Source organism: Ochotona princeps, chromosome 5 (assembly GCF_030435755.1).
Source record: "Ochotona princeps isolate mOchPri1 chromosome 5, mOchPri1.hap1, whole genome shotgun sequence".
In the NCBI taxonomy this organism is placed as follows: domain Eukaryota; kingdom Metazoa; phylum Chordata; class Mammalia; order Lagomorpha; family Ochotonidae; genus Ochotona; species Ochotona princeps.
This window is the reverse complement of record NC_080836.1, coordinates 95,263,680-95,279,897: the sequence shown is the minus strand read 5'-3', so window position 1 is coordinate 95,279,897 and position 16,218 is coordinate 95,263,680. Positions and strand designations below refer to the sequence as shown.

At 47.7% G+C, this 16,218-nt stretch overlaps 1 protein-coding gene across 1 annotated transcript in view; it reads right to left on the bottom strand.

The window, feature by feature from the left end:
* ACSL3 (acyl-CoA synthetase long chain family member 3) overlaps positions 1 to 15,683 on the bottom strand; it is a 77,602-nt gene extending 61,919 nt beyond the window's left edge. The window contains exon 1 of the mRNA XM_058665070.1: positions 15,442 to 15,683. The gene's annotated coding sequence lies outside the window, so the exon portion shown is untranslated. The remainder of the gene's footprint in view (positions 1 to 15,441) is intronic.
* Positions 15,684 to 16,218: the final 535 nt, after the last annotated feature.

Genomic DNA, 16,218 nt, shown 5'->3' with positions numbered 1-16,218 from the left:
TAAGCACAGGCTGGTTGGGATTTGCCGCAGCATCAGCTAGCTGGTGCTAGGCCTGGAGGCAAGTCCTCTCAGACTAGACCACAAAAGCACCTGGAAAGTGCAAGATCTGGGGCTGGGAGTAGGCCTAGTAGAGAAACTATGAGCACCCCTCTGATGGACTGCAGCTCCCACTGGTGAGCATGGGAACCAGGGCTGGGGGCAGGCCTGGCTGGACAGGCAATGGCACCCACCAGCATAAGTGCAGGCTAGACAGTGGGGCTGGTCAGGCTGAGCTAAGATCCAACACCCACTGATGTGTAAAAGAGCCAAATGGGATGCAGGATGGACTAGACCAGTCTGCTGCACATACGAACATGCACAGGAATTGAAGCAGGGGGCAGGCCTGGTAGGGGTTATTGGGAGTTGCTCTGGCAAGGCTACAGTTCCTGCTGGTGTGCATGAGGGCCAAATGTGTGGCAGGCAGGGATTAACCAGGCTGCAGTATCCATTGGTTTGCATATGAGATGGGGCTGGAGACAGAACTGACCAAGTGACTGCGACCACCAGTGAGTGGACCACACTGCCAGCCACACACAGGAGTTAGACCTGTGGTTACCTCTGGTGAGGTTTCTTTGGGGACTCCCCAATTGGACCCCTGTACTTAGAACTCCAACCACAGAGGAAATCACAGGATCTGTGGTCTGACAGTTTAGTGCTTGTATCAGAACTAAGCCTTCTCAGTTGTTGAAGCCTGTGCAGCAGATGGCATGCCCCAATGCACATGTAGGACATGACAACCAGTTCAATGAGGCCTGCAGAGGAAGTCTAGCACTACGCAGGGTAGAACAAATTGGACAACTCTCTTGACAGCAAGTATCTGGGTGAGTGAAGACTCTTAGGGTGGACTATGTCAGCCAATGGACCTTGAAAGGATTTCCTCAACCTTAGAGCAAGAAAATCAACAGGATCTCAGAACTATCAAAACCACCTCAGCACTACCCGCAGAACATGCTCCACATAGGGACCCTGGGATGACAACAGGTGGGCCATCCCCCTACCCCAGGTACTGATGCAATTGGGATGCTGGGAGGAGCCCTCTCCCCTTCTCTCCTCACCTCCCCCCAGATACAGAAGATAAAAGGAGATTAGAAATAGTTGTCTCGTCCACTTTCCCCTACTTGACCCTACCCACCCTAATCGGTAGTCCACATGGACATGCATCCTTAACCATGTAAACATCATCAAAAACGTAATACATTTATTGGATATACTAAAAACACAATGGATTCATCATGAAGCAATAATTTCAGTTATAAGAAAGATTATGGATAATCACTGTAAAGCTAATAGGAAAGGTAAAGGAACCAACAGCTAGTACCCTAAAATCCAAAAGAAGGTAAACATGAAGGTTAAAGAGGGTATCATCAGAAATGTCAAAAGCCACAGAGAACAAGCTAATAATGACATTCAGCACAAAGGCAGTCTGGCCTGAAGCAATCTATCTCTTCTTATCTTCCTTACCACACAATTTTTAAAACTATATTTGGATACATTACTCAGCCAGCTGGCTATTTAAATACATATTTATTGACATTAAACCCATTTTGTTCAACTCAAGAGCTCCACTAACAAGTACAGAGTGGTCATTTTCGATGTGAGGCTGTTGGCCTCCCAAAACTTTTCTGGTATTGTGCTGAAACTTTTCAATCCAACTTAATCAATGCTTACTCCATTGCTCAAGTCCGTTTTTGTGCTAGGTGGCAGGAAAGCAAAGATCGATGGATTCAACAGGAATGCCTCCCAGATATCAGACACCAGGTGCACACAGTGAACAGTTAAGCGTCCATTCTACCACAGAGCTTTCTGTCTAGCAAAGGGATAAACCTACTCCCTTAAAGAGTCCAAAGGAAAAAGATGATATTGCTGACTTACCTAAAACACAACCACTGCATAAATCTATTCACAATTAATAACAAACAAAAAATGTAATCACCTGCAGCTACCATGCCTGTGCTCTGGTATCACATAAATAAACCTTATTAACATAAGCATGCACAGAGTCAGCTCCTAATTGTCACAGGTAAATTATCCAGGCATCAAGGGCAATTCCCCAACAGTGATTCACGTCCCTGGGTGGTACTCCATCCAAAGTTCAACCATGGAATCATCTAACACACGATATGAGGACATACAATGAGAATATACTGAGTGTGACACTGTGTTGCATAAGACTTTCACAAAATAACTGCAAATGTACTTGCAGAAACCAGCTCCCCAAATCCAGCACTCTCCACTCCATCCCTAGGGCCAACAAACTCGGCACTCACTCAGTTCGTCTCTAAAGCTGTATTCCAAATGCGTAATTTCAGTATTGTTTCCTAGCATACTATAAACATTATAAATCATGTATATAAAATACGGAGACAATAAATCACAATATTTCAACCACTTTCCTCCAGCACCTAGTAACCAATGGTGTAACGCTGAGGAGAAAGAGACATTATCCTTCTCTTTGAAGAAACAGAATCAGGGCCAGCATTGTAGCACGGTGACACCAGCCTGTAACACTGGCCTTCCATTCTGATGCATCCATCTCCCTGCTAACAAACATGAGAAAGCAGCGGAGGATAGTGTAAATCCTTGGGCCCCGGCACCTACACAGGAGACCCTGACCAAGCCATGACTCCCAGCTTCAACCAGGCACAGCTCCAGTCATTTGAAGAGTGAACCATCAAATGTAAGCTCTATCTCACTGTAACAGTGCTTTCAACTAAATAAATCTTTAAAAAGAAAAAAATACAGAGTGCTGTGGTCCCAGTACTCCAACTCTCCCCGACCCCTGCCTGCCATCCCATTCCTGTTAGTCATACAGGACACACTCTGACCTCCCTTCCACTCCAGCCCTTCACCCAAATCAGCCACCACCCCAACACCCAAATCAAGATACTGCTGGTTAGAGCAGGCATTATTTTTACGTCCCAAAGAGTATTACACACCAGTTGTAATTTCCAAGGAGAACTCTGCAGCCTACGCAAGCTCCTGCCTGGTCTAGTTGCAAAGTAAACGGTGTAATATGATGAAAATCATTTAGGCAGATATAACTGTAAGCCTGTAAAAAATAATGACCCCACACTAAGACCATGTGACACAAGTTCAATTAGTATGAGCATGCTAACTGTGTTCAAATGCAGTTCTAAGGGTAACTCATGTTTCTTCAGTCTGGTTTTCTATAAAGCTGAGATAAATTCCTTAATTCATCTGAGATTTCAACAACCCTACCCCTTCCACGTCCAAAATAGCAGCTATCAAGTCAGCCTCAACAGCAAGCCTGTTTAAAGTTACCACAAAAAGTCAATGTAAAGATTCCAAATCAGTATCACTATGATCCCAACAACAGTAAAAATAAGAACTCCCATTGCTGAAAAAGAAACTTCTCATAATTTTGGGCGAAATAATACTGAAGATTCCAAAACCCGGAAATATCCATGCAGAAAACCAAAAACTGTCTTATGCCTAAAAACCATTTTACTGAGAAAAGAACATTAGAAGGAGAATGGTACCAAGTGTTTGAGTAGTGGTCAGCGTAGTTACCTAATGAAGTTAAGTTTCAAAACAACTTGTCTCACTGATAAAATAAACAGGTTTACATATGTGGCAGGCTCTGATTTACCTGAACAGATCCTGAGCACTCTACAGATCACAGCCTTAAAAATTTTTTCCTCGATAAATGGCCAGCCACCTCCTTAGCCTTTTCCATTCCAAAGAACAGCAAAGTCTGATTTTTAAAACACCCTCAAAAGTACCTTCTCTAAGAACAAATTAATTTCTTTCAGTACAATCTCCTAAATACAAACAATCCCTTAAGAAATACTAATCTCGGGCCCAGCACAGTAGCCTAGTCCTCGCTTTGCATCCAACAGCATCCCCTATGGGTGTCAGTTCACATCCCATCTGCTCTACTTCCCTTTCAGCTCCCAGCTTGAGGCCTGGGAAAGCATCAGAGAACAGCCCAAAGCCTTGGGGCCCTGCACCCACATGGGAGACCCAGAAGAAGCTCCTGGCTCCTGGCTTCTGGCTTCAGATCAGCTCAGCCTTCAGCCGTTGTGGCCTATTGGGGAGCAAACCAGTGGATGTAAGATCTTTCTCTCTGTCTCTCCTCCTCTCTGTATATCTGCCTTTCCAATAAAAATAAATCCTTAAAAAAAAAGATTTATGTATTTGAAAAGCAGAAAGACCGAGACATATTTTCCAAAAATGTCCAACCCAGCCAGGGCTGCCGGATCCGGCTGAAGTCAAAGCCACGGACTCCAGGCTGGTTTCCCATGTGCATGGCAGGGGCCATTCTTGTACTCTGTCCATCTTCCACTGCCCTTCCCAGCACATTACCAGGAAGCGGGATTACAAACAGTATAACTACAACTCAAAAAGGCAGTCCAATAAGAGATGCCGACATCAAAAGTGACAGCTTATCTCACTATGCCACAAGTCTGGCACTAATCCCAGCACTCTCATACTGAAGAAATAGTCCCAACTCCAGCTCGAATGCCACGTCTTCTCTGATGTCTTCTAGTGTCTGCCTAAAGTCATTCTTCCTGGAACAGAGCTGTAACTTTGTGTTAGCACTTGTTACTGTGCGTACATGGGTTGTTTCAGTCTACTTCAAACTGGTAAACACTACGATTCGTCTTTGAAATACCTATCTCAAGAAACCTAGAAAAATTACCTATGTCATGTTCAATAATGTTTTCAGGAAGGAACAAGTTAGAAACATCAGGAAAAGCAAAGAGCTAAGGAACCACATGCCTGCTTCTGAGCCTGGCGAGAGGCTGGAGATCCTCTTGGCTGGTGTGTGCCATCAGCCCACAGACACCCAGCCAGCAGCTCAGGAGCCGCATCACAGGCTGCCCTCTGGATCCCAGAGGCGATCATTCCTTTAGGCTATCTTCCACAGGATACAGGAACTTCTGGGGTAGGCAGTGGGCCAAGCAGCAAAGCTGCTGCTAGAAACACCCCTGTCCCACGCTGCAGTACCTGGGTGCCAAAGTGGATCTCACCTCCCACACATCCCAGAAGACAGCAGCGAGTCCTTCACCTTGGAGGGGACTCGGAGCTCCCTCCGACCCCCCGGGCCTGGCCCGACCCAGTCAAGCTGCTGTGAGCATTCGGGGAGAAACCAGGGAATGCAAGATCTCTCTGCTTTTCAAGTGAAATATTTTAAAACTTTTTAAAATCACTAGGTGAAGACTGAGTAAATATCAGGGCAAATTTACAGATTTTTTTTCTAGTAATTTTCTGGATTAGAAGTGAAGAACTATTTTTTTGTTTTTTTTGTTTTTTTTTTTTTTTTTTTTTTTTTTGATTTCAAAGATACTTAGTTCCTTTGTTTTATTTATTTTTTTTTCTTTTTTTCTCTCTCTTTCTTGTTTTTCCTTCAACTATAGTTAACTATGTAAAGATTGTCAACAACAATACAATAAAATGGATTATAAAAATAAATAAATAAATAAAATAAAAAATAAATAAAAAAAAAAAGAAGAACTATTTTTGCTTGCTTGTTTTCTTAAGATGGGAACTGAGTTTTTATTCGTCATGTTAAGACATAAGTTAATGACTCATACCCTACAGAATGTATCACAAAATAAAATAAACAAACTAGTAGAAAGCAGCCTACATTTTACTGAATAAAAACCCAGATTCAAACTCATACCAAATAGACCTTTTTTTAAGATTTATTTATTTATGGGCCCGGCGGCGTGGCCTAGCGGCTGAAGTCCTCGCCTAGAACGCCCCGGGATCCCATATGGGCGCCGGTTCTAATCCCAGCTGCTCCACTTCCCATCCAGCTTCCTGCTTGTGGCCTGGGAAAGAAGTTGAGGATGGCCCAAAGATTTGGGACCCTGCACCCGCGTGGGAGACCTGGAAGAGGTTCCTGGTTCCCGGCTTCGGATTGGCGCGTACCAGCCCGTTGCGGTTCACTTGGGGAGTGAATCATCGGATGGAAGATCATCCTCTCTGTCTCTCCTCCTCTCTGTATATCTGGCTTTCCAATAATAATAATAAAAAAAATCTTAAAAAAAAAAAAGATTTATTTATTTTTATTGAAAAGGCAGATAAAGAGAGGAGAAGAGACAGAGAGGAAGAGCTTCCATCTGTTGATTCATTCCCCAAGTGACTGCAATGGCTGGAGCTGAGCCAATCCGAAGCCAGGAGCCAGGAGCTTTCTCCCAGTCTCCAACAGATGCAGAGTCCCAAGGCTTTGGGCTGTCCCCGATTGCTTTCCCAGACCACAAGCAGGGAGGTGGATGGGAAACAGGACTGCCAGGAATAGAACGCTGCAGCACCCATATGGGATCCTGGCACGTTCAAGGCGAGGACTTAAGCCACTAGGCTACCGTGCTGAGCCCCAGACGGGCTTTTATCCTGATCTAAATCATGACTAAGGCACATGGACGAATGTTTCCCTCCACCCCTATTCCTATCAAGGCTTTTATACCCATACCCTCTCCCCAGCCCCCATCACTGAATGAGTGATGGCGACACCGTGTGATATGCACATAATAACCTAATTTGGGGTGCAATTTTTAGAGTAAAAGCCCTAACATGTATATTAAGCTGAAATGCCAACGTTCACCATTAACAGTTACACCGAACAATGAGATCAGTCAACCCAAAGACAACCTTACATAATTAGGCCCAACTTTACCTCTTCCTTCAAAAATTTACATAAATGAAGATTTATATCCTCCAACTAATTCTTACTCTAGTATCTTTAAATAAAATCTAAATCTAGAAATTTTCTATTACATTTTATCAAGATATGGCTTACAAACACAGCTTACTATTTAAATCAAACCAGATTAGACTGACTTAATCTTGGGACCAACACGTGGCACAGAGGAAAAAGCAACAGCCTGCAGTGCCAACATCCTAAATGGGTACCAGTTGGTGCCTGGCTCCTCTCTTCTGATCCAGCTCCCTACAAGGAGTCTGGAAAAGGCAGTGAAAGGTGACTCAGTGCACATGGGCGACCAAGGAGTTCCTGACTTGGGCCGATCCCAGCCCCAGCCACTGCGGCCATCTAGAAAGAAACCAGAGGACAGATGATCTCTCGGTCTTGATATCTCTCTCTCTCTCTGTCCTCCTCCTTTCCTTCCTCCCCCCCCCTCTTTCTCTGTAACTCTAACTTTCTAATAAAGAAGTCTCAAAAAAAAAAAAAAAGACTGATTTAACCAAAATAAATACGTTGGTAAGAAATTTTGAATAAAGATCACACAAAATGTAAGAATTTTGTTATACAAATATGAAATATCTTTTCTCCTCAGCTTCTTTATATAAATGTAAGTACGGTACACTGTGAATACTCTTAAAATCCCCCAGAGGGCACACAAGTATAGCTGCTCCAAAAACACACGTGCAACTTTTATGAAGAGCTTTTCAATCTTTCAGACCCTTCTGACCCAACAAATCCACTTTTCTGAATACTTAACAAAAAGAAACAATATTCCTTGAGAAGTTCCATTAGTTATGTATAATGACGCAGAGGACAACAAGTACTCAATTATTGGAAAATGGTACAACATATTATGTGCACAGGGTAGACTCATAAAACACAAAGATATTTTCAAAGCACATTTAGTACACAAAAATTGTTCAAGATAAATAAGAGAGGAAGAAATGGAGGACAAGTATTAAATACGCACAATATAATCTCACTTCTGTTAACACATACAAATAGTCACCAAGATGAAAAATGCTCCAATTTTTTTTAAATACTCCAATTTAAAACAGGAATGTACAAGCAGCCGTGGTTGTTAACTTTCCTTTATGTTCTTATGTATTTACTAAATTTTCTTATTGAACATGTTACTATACTTAAGAAAAACTGTACACAAATATTCAAATACACTACAATTTCTAAAATACATGCAAAAACAGTAGAAAAATACCTTGAAATAACCAGGCCAGCTTATTTTCTTTTGCTTAATTAGTGTTGATGTTTATTTACATAGTTGATCAGGGTGGGAAGGGTCGAGGATCAGGGGGTAATGGGTGAGACCCTTGTTTACACATTTTCTTCTTCTTCCCATGTATGGGGGAGGGGGATGCAAGGGGAGAAACCACACCCAGCCTCCCAACCGCCACACTACCTGGAGGATGGGGAGCTGCCGCCCAGGGTCATCCCAGGGTCCCCATAGGGGAGCATTTTTTGAGGGTTCTGTTCATGTGTTTTCAATAGTTCTGAGAAGCTGCTGCTATCGCTGCTCTAAGGATAAGAAATCTTCCAAGGTTGCCTGGCTGCCATAGTCCACTTCTGAGTTTCCACTGGCCCAGAAATTTGTTGTCAAGTTTCACCGGGGTAGTAGATCAATTTGTTCTGCCCTCCATCTTCAGCAAACCAATGGGTGCTGTGGCCCAGCCCAGCCCTGCCCAACACAAACTCAGCCCTCAGATACACCAAGGGGAGCTGCAGCCCAGTCAGAGCCACCCCCAATGATCCCCCACTGGACTGGGCCCCCAGCTCTGGCTCCTGCGCCTGCCAACACGTGCAATGGACTGGTCCTGTCAGCCCCACATCCCATTTGGATCTCAGGTACATCACTGGGCATTGAAACCTAACTCAACCCAATCGATTCCACCTTCCAGCCCACACTATGCCAGCAGGTGCCACTGCCTGTCCAGCCAGGCCGACCCCCAGTCCTGGTTCTCATGCTCACTAGTGGGAGTTGCAGCCCATCAGAGAGGAGCCCACAAGCCCTCCACAGAACCCACTCTCCGCCCCACTGCACTCCCCAGGGGCTTTTGCGGTCTGGTCAGCTTACTTTTCAAATAACAAACTGTCGTAAATCCTAGAGAAGACATTAAATTTAAAATGTTTCAGTTCAAAACACACAGCACAGCAGAAAGCCACTAAATGAAATCTCTGTCTTTCTAACTCTCTAACTCTACCTTTCAAATAAATAAATAATGGTTTTAAGAAAAAATAGGTGAGGCACAAGCTTCATGAATTTTCAAGCCTCATCATATTTAGAAACACCTGGATCATCTTCAAGGTCACAATACACAAAGCTTTCAAAAACAGCAAGAGAAGACTCCTGCTGGCTGTCCAACCGCAAAACGGCCCAGGTCAGCCTTCTCTCCATGACCTGTTATGTATGCCCAAGAGTCAAAGCACAAGATAAACTTGAAATTATTGGTGTTAGAACAAAGCAAAATGTACTTAATATTCCACAATTTATACTTCTCTGCTGTTAGCAAGCTCTGTGTTCCAACAGAAGGTTATGATGCACTCAAAATTTCTTAAGGTAGATTTTTTTAATGTGAAGACTTCTTTGAAATAACAGCAATGATACAAAGTGAGATTTAGGGGCCCAGCGCGATAGCATAGTGGTTAAAGTCCTCCCCATGCGTGCGCCAGGATCCCATATGTGTGCCATTCTAATCCTGGCAGCCCCACTTCCCATCCAGATCCCTGCTTGTGGCCTGGGTAAGCAGTCAAGGACGGCCCAAACCTTTGGGACCCTGCACCCGTGTGGGAGATCTGGAAGAGCTCCTGGCTCCTGGCTTCAGATTGGCTCAGCTCCAGCTGTTGCGGCCACTTGGGGAGTGAATCATCGGACAGAAGATTTTCCACTCTGTCTACCCTCCTCTCTGTATATCCGCCTTTTCAATAAAAATAAATAAATCTTTTTTTAAAAAGTGACATTTAGGGAAAAAATTAGTGCAGACCTTAAAAATAAATAAATAAGTTCATAGTTATTGGAATGTTGACTTTATCTGATACTTACTTAAATACAACAGTGGCACCAGGGCAGTAGTTTAGAAGGGTAAGCCTCCGTCTGTGGCACTGTCATCTCATATGGGCACCAACTCGAATCCTGGTTGCTCCACTTACAATCCAGCTCTCTGCTTATGGCCTGCAGCAGGGGATGCCCCAATTCCCTGGACACCTGTACCCACGTGGGAGACCTAGAAGCAGCTCTGGGCTTCTGGCTTCGGAACATCCCAGCTCCAGATATTACAGCCATCTGGGACGTGAACCAGCAGATGGAAGATTTCGGTCTCTTCTCTCTATATAACTGTCTACATGTAAGCCTAAAATGTAATGTCACTAGCAGTGCAAATAAATTAATTAATGAGCCCTGCATTAATGAGCCCCATCTGATGCAGTCACACTAATAGTGCTGGGTGAAAAACAGATCTTGCATAATACATGTAGTACCAACTATACAATGTTTAAAAACATACAAAACAATATCACATATACTGTCTGCGATACAATTAAGCATACCAAAACTGTAGACAATGCCTAAGAGCAATAAACACCTCATCCTGATTAATGATTAAGCAAAGATTTGGAGGATGAGCGTTGAGTTCGTTCAGCTATTCTAAACATTAAATACATGTGAAACATAACAGAAAAAAGAACAATGCAATTAACAGATTATGGCACCTCCAATTCCTTTACATTGTGATCCAAAGGAGAAACCTAAAGGGGTGGGGACACTGACTCCTCCTAAGGAATGACGAAGGACAGACATTTTATGTTCAAGGTCAAGAAGAAAATTCTACTTGAACAGCTCAGTTGAGTTCACTAGGCCTTCTGCTTTCCCCAGCATGACAAACAAAAAGGTGGGGTTTATTTGGAATGACGATTGATGTGTAATCAAAACAGACCCCCGACACTGTCCCTAAGTGTGAAACAGCTCCTTCACAGACACAACCACACATTCAGGAATAAAAATGAAATGCTGACCACAGGATATTATAAAGGCAGTAACCTCATTCTAAACCAATCCATTGGTTTAGAAAAAGAAACGCCAAGTTTTTTCCTCAGAAAAATACATTTTCATGCAGACTCACTTCTACAATAGAGTTAAAAAGCTGCCCACAAGACAGGGGTAATGGGACGTCCAGCGCTCCGCAGCAGTACTGGGGCACAGCGCAGGGCAAGCTAACCTCCTCCTGAGGCATTGACAGCCCACAGGGCGCCGGCCCTAGCTGCTCCGCTCCTGCTCCGCTCCCTGCCAACGGCCTGGGGAAGCAGCAAAGGCTATTCCTTGGGCCCCACCGCCCACATGAAGACCAGAAGATCCAGGCTCCTAGCTTCAGGATGGCCCAGCCGCAGTCATTGCAGAAACTGGGAGGGTAAACCAGCAGATGCAAAACCTCTGTCCAGCCTCCTCTCTGTAACTGCCTTTCAAATAAAAATCTCTAAGAGGCAGGGTGGGGGAGGGGATGTTACTTTTCAGCTTCATTTTTTAACAATATTCTTCAAGACTATTATAACCTCTTCAGTCTGTACGCTCTCATACATGCACATACACTTACTCCAAAATCAAGGTGAGACCGTCTATTGTTCTCTTCTTCAGCCGGCATCCCCGCCCCGCTTCCTCCCTTGCTCTGCAGCCACTCCACACTTCGCATTCCCTAGCAGCTTCCACTGCTGATTACAGCAAGCTGTAAAGGATCTGCTCAAAGGCTTCCTTCCGTCAGCACACTGCAATGTTTATTCCTATCCTTCCTTGCTTTCCTGAACTGTGTGTTCTTCAGGAGCAGAAGCTCTGTCATTTCCAGATTCCCAGTGCCTTGATTTTCCAGGGTTGGAAGACGGGTTAGACGGGTTTCCCCTCCTTCCCATTCTGCCCCAATCCCACCTCTTCCCATGCTTTCCTCCACAAATGAGTAGCCCTTTCCCACCTATATTCAAAACTCCAACTCAATCAACCCTTGCCATCAGCCTGTAAACGTGCTCAAATCAAAACTCTTGGAAGCAGTTTCCCAAGCTTGTCTCTGTCCACTCTCCTCACCCCACGCCACTTGTTCTGCCATGCCACTCCCACCACACACTAGCGTCTCTCCACATCACTGGGTCCAATGGACGGGTCTCCTGTCAGAGAAGCCTTCCACAGTACTAGCCACCTCCCCCTGCGGGGACATCACTTCTGCCCGTCCTCTCACTTTCCAGGCCACCACCTGGGTCTATACCCGTCATTACTCCAATCATCCTCCCTTCAGCCTTCACCTACATTTCATTAGACAACCTCCACGCACACCCTGGATTCCAGCTCACACCTCTACAACGAGAGAACATCCCCCAGGTTCTGAACACTAAACCTGTAGCTCCCATAGGTCTCACAGCAGCTCTAACTGAACGTTTCCAAATCCAAGGTCGTGTTCTCCCCTCATCCAAAACACAGCTATCTCCTGGCTCACGGAACAGCACACACGCGCCTGCAGTTCCATTAGTACGGAACCCAGCATCGCTCGACATTTCCTTCTCGGACTCCATAAACAGTGTACAACCATGATCTGACAATTTGGTGCCTAAAAATCTCCATTTTTTGTAATATTTGTTTACCCTATAATGCTTGCAAAAGTTAACGTGTCAGTAATTTGAAACAAAAAGAAAACTTTAACTCTATTTGTGTTAATTAAATTGAATTCTTGAAAGCAGGGACTTGGTCAAGTTCACCTTTTGATTTGATCCACAGTACACCTACTAGAGATGATGCCTTGCAAGCAGATGGCATTTGATGTATTGTAATATCTATATGGCTTCATCCAAGTTCAACTGAAATATTTATTTACTTAACAACTTCTATTTCCTAATCTCTGCCATTACGGTTTTTGTTTGTTTTTGCTTGCTAAGTGGCAAGAAGTTTCTTTTAAGTAATGTATTAATTTTATTTGAAAGGCACAGTGACAGAAAAGGGAAGAAGGGACGCACAGAGAGCTTCCAGCTGCTGGTTCATTCCCCAGACGCCAGCAGCAGCTGCAACTAAGCCACATGGAAGCCAAGGAGCCTGCCACTCCAGCAAGTGGCTAAAGCCTGTGAGCTGTCATCTGCTGCCTCCTGGGCAAATCTGCAAGCAGTGGACAGGAGACCTGGCACTACAGGATGCCAGTTTATGAAAGCACTGGCTGAGAACCACGTGCCACAATGGTCACCCTTTTTTTGCTTCCTAAGATATGAGAACTGTGTATCACTCTGTAAAGTATAACAATGGCTATTTTCTATAATTATGACAATGCTTATTTAAAATCTAAGAAGCCTGCTGGGTCCAGTGTGGGGGCACAGTTTGCTATTTCTCTGCTTGGTGCACCAGCATCCCATGTGGACGCCAGCTAAGGTCCAGGCTGCGCCCCTTCTGCTCCAGCTCGTTGCCTGTGCTCCTGGAAGGCAGTGGAGGACAGTCCAAAGCCTTGGGCCCCTGCAAGCACACGTGACACCTAAAAGTAGCTCCTGGCTCCGAGCTTCAGCCTAGCCCAGCTCTGGCTGTTGCAGCCATTTGGGGAGAGAACCAGCAGATGGAAGATCTTTCTCTGTAGCTCTTTCAGGTAAAATTAACATTTTTAAATAAAATATTTTAAAGCCTGTCACCTTTAGCCCAGTTTTCCTGAAAAAAAATCTGAGTCTTGTCTTCAAATCCAAATCTCACATGAGAGTCCTGTTTTCCTACTGTTCATCTCCAGAGGGGCAAAGCATGAGGAGATGTTTAACTCCTGCCACGAAGGCAGACATTCAGAATGACGGATAGACAGAGTTCCCACGTACTCACCTTGCAATGTGAGCTGGAGTGGCACTTCAGATAGCAAGTGTGAGGTGAAAATCTGTCCTCACCCCCATGTTCCCAGTTCCTGCATGACATACACCCAATGGCAGCCTCCAAATGCAAGGTGGGAACAGTTCCTGGGCATAGGGCGGACTGGCTGCAACAGCTGCGCTCCCTCCCCTCCCGGCTCTGCCAGCAGCCTAGAGCTCCACGGCAGGATCCCACTGCAATCTCCATTAACACAAGGCTTTCCCTTCACGGAGGGTCACAGAACCTTCATTAAACCAGGCTTTCCCTTCATGGAGGGTCACAGAATGTGTAATTAGATGTTTATCTGGATGATCACTCGCTTCCTGTCTGAGTCTTCCCTGAGGGTAGGGATCTCATCAATGCTGTTCACGGCTGTTCTCCTCTTCCGGCACCTTACAGTGATGCCTGACACGCAACCCAAGACAGAAGGCTCCAGCCCAGCAGTGAGCCAGTCACCCAAAACCAGAATAGCACCAACGCAACTGAACCTGACCTTGAGGCTTTAAGACCTGATCCCCACGGCAGGCCCAGCAGGCAGTCACCAGCTCCCACCTCCCTTTCTAACTTCCAGGAGCTTTGGGACTCAGAGTCTGCGTGAGTTTCAAGTCATCTGCTCAGATCAGTGAGACCCCAAGACACTTGGCAATTCTACCCAGGCCGGGTACGCCTTTCTGCCCTACACCCAGCATTCACCATCCCACAGTACCAACAACTGAGAAAACAGGTGGCCTAAAGAAAAACATAGGTCAGACTGGTTGACAGGCTTCGCTCAAACCTACCCGGTGGGAACTGCAGAGGACTCCAGCCTACAAATAAGCCACGTCTGCGCAGTCGCCCCTCAGTCACACCACAACTTGCCCTCAACACCCACCCAGCACACTGCGGGAGCACCCTCAAAACGCCCCGATCTCGCCTGGAGACCCAAAATGGGTTGTGGGGTCCTTCACCAAGCCCTAGGGCGACCTACAGCACCACTGCACCCCTAAGACTCCAACCCGCCGAGCTCTCCCGTGGTGAGAGCTTCGGGTCTGGGCAGACGGCCTCTCCCATGCCAGTACCTCCTCACCATCCCCGCCAAGTTCACGCGGGCAAGCAAGCCTCAGTTTCTCCCGCTGTGAAGTGGGGAACAACCGGACAGAGCTGTCAAAAAGACAAGCTCTCCGAGGTCACTGAGTGCCACCTAACAAAGGCCCCAAAGAAACCGGGCTGCCTGCTATGGGATGCGGCCAGAACCGCTGTCCCAAAGCCCCCCATCCCCTTTGCTGCTTCCTCCTGTGATTTCAAAGACGTCGTTGTTGCCCTGTGCCTCCCTCTGTCCGCGGGACCTTATCTATCAAACAGCACCCTTGCTCAAACCAGCCAGTCCGGGCCAGCCTGCCGAATCTGTGCTTCGGGTTCCTCGGCTGTGGAATGGACCTCATCCCGGCCACCCCACGGGACGGCCTGCGAACCGGAGCTGCCTCCAGTATCCCCGCTTCTCTTACACACACACACACAGCCCAGCACGTCCTGGTGTGTAATTACAACGCACGGAGGGAAAAAAAAATAAGTCAAACTGCTACTCCCAACCCCCAGGCATCAGCCCACCTCCGCGGCCGCCGATGCCCACGCCGTGCGCTCCCTCCGTGCCCGGCACAGCTGCCCGGTCTCACGTGGGCCCGAGCAGCCCCGGGGACTCCCGACCCCAGCCAGCCGCGGCGTCGGCCCCAACTGCTGCGGGTCGCTGGCGTGCGCACCCACCCGCCGCCCGGAGAAGCAGGTTCCGCGGGGCCTCCACCCCCAGCACCAAAGGGCCGCGTCCTCCACCCTCTCAGCCCGCCGCCAACCGGCTCCCCCGGGCGCCCCCACAACGGGCGCCGCCGCCGCCGCTGCCGCTCACCACGCTGCCCGGGCCCCGCTTCCCTCGGCCTCGGGCCCGCGCGCAGGCCCGACTGCGCCCCCACAGCATCCACGCCTTGCGTCCGCCGGCTGGGGCCGCTCCGCTGCGCGGGGGAGGCCCGTCCTCCGCCGCCGCCGCCGCCGCCTCCACCTCGGTCCCAGCCGCGGCCGCGAGGACAAGCGCAGCGTCGCTCTCCGGCGCCGGCAGCAGCGTCTGTTGAGCCGAACCGCCCGGGACGCGCAGCCCCGGCCGGCGCTCGTGGCCTATGCGGAAAGGCCGCCGCCCATTGGCCCGCGGGCGGTGGCGCGTGCCGGGCTGGGCCTATCGCAGGCCGGCCGGGGGAGCGCGGCGCTGGCGGCCCGGGGCGGGGCGGGGTTACTAAGGGTCATTCTGTGGAGAGCTGGCCGCGGCCGGCGCGGGGCGGGGGCCGGGGGAGCCGGGGGAGCCGGGGGAGCCGGGGGAGCCGGGGGAGCCGGGGGAGCCGGGGGTGCCGGGGGAGCCGGCGGCGGGGAGGCCGTGGAGGCCCGGGGTGCCGGCGGCGGAGAGGGTGCCGGCGGCCGGGGAGCCAGGGAAAGACCGCCTCCGCCCCCCGCCCCCCGCCCAGCCAGCCGAACGACCGCCTGTGAGGTAAATATACCGGGTTAGGTGGGTAATCTTGTTCTTAGATTGGTGTCGAAACCCGGAAAAATAGAAAGACTTTTGGAGCGGGTTAAGCTCGGAAACTCCAAGCACGTCCGCAGTTATTTCTCTAGTCTTCACTGGGTCTCTCAACCCAGC